Consider the following 5,000-nt stretch of genomic DNA (forward strand, 5'->3'; position numbering starts at 1 on the left):
TCAGATGAACCTATAGCATGACTCACTCTCTCTCTCACACACACACACACACACACACACACACACACACACACACACACACACACACACACACACACACACACACACACACACACACACACACACACACACACACACACACACACACACACACACACACACACACTACAGTTTTTAAACTTAGATTGCTGTGACCATCTTCCTTTCTGCAGCAGGAAGTGACCATGTTTGGGCCAAAGCTTGGTTAGCAATAGCCGCTAATTAGCATCATGTAAACAACCTCACAGCAAACAAGTCGAACAAGTCACACGATTAATGACAAGTCACATGACTAAGGAGTGACCAACAAGTCTCATGACTAAGGAGTGACCAACAAGTCTCATGACTAAGGAGTGACCAACAAGTCTCATGACTAAGGAGTGACCAACAAGTCACATGACTAAGGAGTGACCAACAAGTCTCATGACTAAGGAGTGACCAACAAGTCACATGACTAAGGAGTGACCAACAAGTCACATGACTAAGGAGTGACCAACAAGTCACATGACTAAGGAGTGAACAACAAGTCACATGACTAAGGAGTGACCAACAAGTCTCATGACTAAGGAGTGACCAACAAGTCACATGACTAAGGAGTGACCAACAAGTCACATGACTAAAGAGTAACCAACAAGTCACATGACTAAGGAGTGACCAACAAGTCACATGACTAAGGAGTGACCAACAAGTCACATGACTAAGGAGTGACCAACAAGTCTCATGACTAAGGAGTGAACAACAAGTCACATGACTAAGGAGTGACCAACAAGTCACATGACTAATGAGTTAACAACAAGTCTCATGACTAAGGAGTGACCAACAAGTCTCATGACTAAGGAGTGAACAACAAGTCAAATGACTAAGGAGTGACCAACAAGTCTCATGACTAAGGAGTGACCAACAAGTCACATGACTAATGAGTTAACAACAAGTCTCATGACTAAGGAGTGACCAACAAGTCACATGACTAAGGAGTGACCAACAAGTCACATGACTAAGGAGTGAACAACAAGTCACATGACTAATGAGTTAACAACAAGTCTCATGACTAAGGAGTGACCAACAAGTCACATGACTAAGGAGTGACCAACAAGTCACATGACTAAGGAGTGAACAACAAGTCACATGACTAAGGAGTGACCAACAAGTCTCATGACTAAGGAGTGACCAACAAGTCTCATGACTAAGGAGTGACCAACAAGTCTCATGACTAAGGAGTGACCAACAAGTCTCATGACTAAGGAGTGACCAACAAGTCTCATGACTAAGGAGTGACCAACAAGTCACATGACTAATGAGTTAACAACAAGTCTCATGACTAAGGAGTGACCAACAAGTCACATGACTAAGGAGTGACCAACAAGTCTCATGACTAAGGAGTGACCAACAAGTCTCATGACTAAGGAGTGAACAACAAGTCACATGACTAAGGAGTGACCAACAAGTCTCATGACTAAGGAGTGACCAACAAGTCACATGACTAATGAGTTAACAACAAGTCTCATGACTAAGGAGTGACCAACAAGTCACATGACTAAGGAGTGACCAACAAGTCACATGACTAAGGAGTGACCAACAAGTCTCATGACTAAGGAGTGAACAACAAGTCACATGACTAAGGAGTGACCAACAAGTCACATGACTAAGGAGTGACCAACAAGTCACATGACTAAGGAGTGACCAACAAGTCTCATGACTAAGGAGTGAACAACAAGTCACATGACTAAGGAGTGACCAACAAGTCACATGACTAATGAGTTAACAACAAGTCTCATGACTAAGGAGTGACCAACAAGTCTCATGACTAAGGAGTGAACAACAAGTCACATGACTAAGGAGTGAACAACAAGTCTCATGACTAAGGAGTGAACAACAAGTCACATGACTAAGGAGTGAACAACAAGTCTCATGACTAAGGAGTGACCAACAAGTCTCATGACTAAGGAGTGACCAACAAGTCACATGACTAAGGAGTGAACAACAAGTCTCATGACTAAGGAGTGAACAACAAGTCACATGACTAAGGAGTGAACAACAAGTCTCATGACTAAGGAGTGACCAACAAGTCTCATGACTAAGGAGTGACCAACAAGTCACATGACTAAGGAGTGAACAACAAGTCTCATGACTAAGGAGTGAACAACAAGTCTCATGACTAATGAGTGAACAACAAGTCACATGACTAAGGAGTGAACAACAAGTCTCATGACTAAGGAGTGAACAACAAGTCACATGACTAAGGAGTGAACAACAAGTCACATGACTAATGAGTGAACAACAAGTCACATGACTAAGGAGTGAACAACAAGTCACATGACTAAGGAGTGAACAACAAGTCACATGACTAAGGAGTGAACAACAAGTCACATGACTAAGGAGTGAACAACAAGTCACATGACTAAGGAGTGAACAACAAGTCACATGACTAAGGAGTGAACAACAAGTCTCATGACTAAGGAGAGAACAACAAGTCACATGACTAAGGAGTGAACAACAAGTCACATGACTAAGGAGTGAACAACAAGTCACATGACTAAGGAGTGAACAACAAGTCTCATGACTAAGGAGTGAACAACAAGTCACATGACTAAGGAGTGAACAACAAGTCACATGACTAAGGAGTGACCAACAAGTCACATGACTAAGGAGTGAACAACAAGTCTCATGACTAAGGAGTGAACAACAAGTCTCATGACTAAGGAGTGACCAACAAGTCTCATGACTAAGGAGTGACCAACAAGTCACATGACTAAGGAGTGACCAACAAGTCTCATGACTAAGGAGTGACCAACAAGTCACATGACTAAGGAGTGACCAACAAGTCTCATGACTAAGGAGTGAACAACAAGTCTCATGACTAAGGAGTGACCAACAAGTCTCATGACTAAGGAGTGAACAACAAGTCACATGACTAAGGAGTGACCAACAAGTCACATGACTAAGGAGTGAACAACAAGTCTCATGACTAAGGAGTGAACAACAAGTCACATGACTAAGGAGTGAACAACAAGTCACATGACTAAGGAGTGACCAACAAGTCACATGACTAAGGAGTGACCAACAAGTCTCATGACTAAGGAGTTACCAACAAGTCACATGACTAAGGAGTGACCAACAAGTCTCATGACTAAGGAGTGACCAACAAGTCTCATGACTAATGAGTTAACAACAAGTCACATGACTAAGGAGTGAACAACAAGTCTCATGACTAAGGAGTGACCAACAAGTCTCATGACTAAGGAGTTACCAACAAGTCTCATGACTAAGGAGTGAACAACAAGTCACATGACTAAGGAGTGACCAACAAGTCACCTGACTAAGGAGTGACCAACAAGTCACATGACTAAGGAGTGACCAACAAGTCACATGACTAAGGAGTGACCAACAAGTCTCATGACTAAGGAGTGACCAACAAGTCACATGACTGACAGATTTTGAACAAGTCTCTTTAATAACGAGTCACATGACGAGCATAGTGTAAGTATCTGACAGTGAAACAGTAACACAGCAGGGGGTCTGAGGGGATAAGGACGGCATCTGAGGACAATCTGTGCCCACTCACATGTACACACACTCTCCTGGGGGCATCATCTGAGGACAGCGCAGAGCCCACCACCACATCTGTGAATGCTATATAGAGCAAACACACACACACACACACACACACACACACACACACACACACACACACACACACACACACACACACACACACACACACACACACACACACACACACACACACACACACACACACACACACACACACACACGGCTCAGTCTCTGCAGTACCCGTCTCCTCATATGAATCCATTCTCTTTTGCCGCATTACACACACACACACACACACACACACACACACACACACACACACACACACACACACACACACACACACACACACACACACACACACACATACACACACACACACACTATAAAGACCCTCTCAATCGAACTCAATCTCCTGTGGTTGAGGCATTAGTCACCGGGGAGAAAATGACTTGCATGTGAACACACACACACACACACACACACACACACACACACACACACACACACACACACACACACACACACACACACACACACACACACACACACACACACACACACACACACACACACACACACACACACACACACACACACACACACACACACACTCCACTCTGAAATGATGAAGAGGATTGGAGGAAACTTTAAAGATCTGTTTCTGTTAAACTCACACCTGTTGAAAAATAAAATATCAAGTCACATGACCAACGAGTGACGAACAAGTCACATGACAAATAAAAGCTTAAAGTGGACCTATCATGCTATATGTTAATAACATAGTGTAGGACCATACCTATATGAGGCATATTTATACTTTTTATTTGTCAAAATACCAAACAGATCATGCATTTGATCCATTCCTCATTTCGCTCAATTTAACACTGTCTTTGCATCATGGGCTGATTCTGTGAGAACAGCACCATCTACAGGCCTGGCATATGTACTACAGCGTCTCCAGCGCTTTCCAACGGCAATGTCCGTGGCTGTCTCCTCCTGATTGGTGGAGTTAGCCCAATAGCCGTAGAGCCACTTCTGTGACGTCACAGAAGTGTTCAAATCTGGACACATATCACATATTCATGTTTACAAGACGTACAAAGGTGCATTTTGCCTGATAGGTCCCCTTTAAATAAAGTAGATCCTGGTGTCCTTGGAGCAGCCGGATGATGGACGTCTGTGAAGTGAATCTTCAAAGTGTCGTCAGATAGCTTCAGGAGAACACACGTCGTCTCACCTGGGTCTTCATTATTTCAGAATGATTAAATTATGAATGACAGGGCAGGGTCTCTAATCCCTAACGAGGCTCGTTATTTTCAGACTAATTGATTAACAGGTTGACCCCTCAGGCTGCAGGACGTTAGGATTTTACAATTAAATGTCATTTATTCACAGAGAAAATGAAT

The sequence above is a fragment of the Notothenia rossii genome, assembly GCF_949606895.1.
Source record: "Notothenia rossii genome assembly, chromosome: 12".
Taxonomy (NCBI): Eukaryota; Metazoa; Chordata; class Actinopteri; order Perciformes; family Nototheniidae; genus Notothenia; species Notothenia rossii.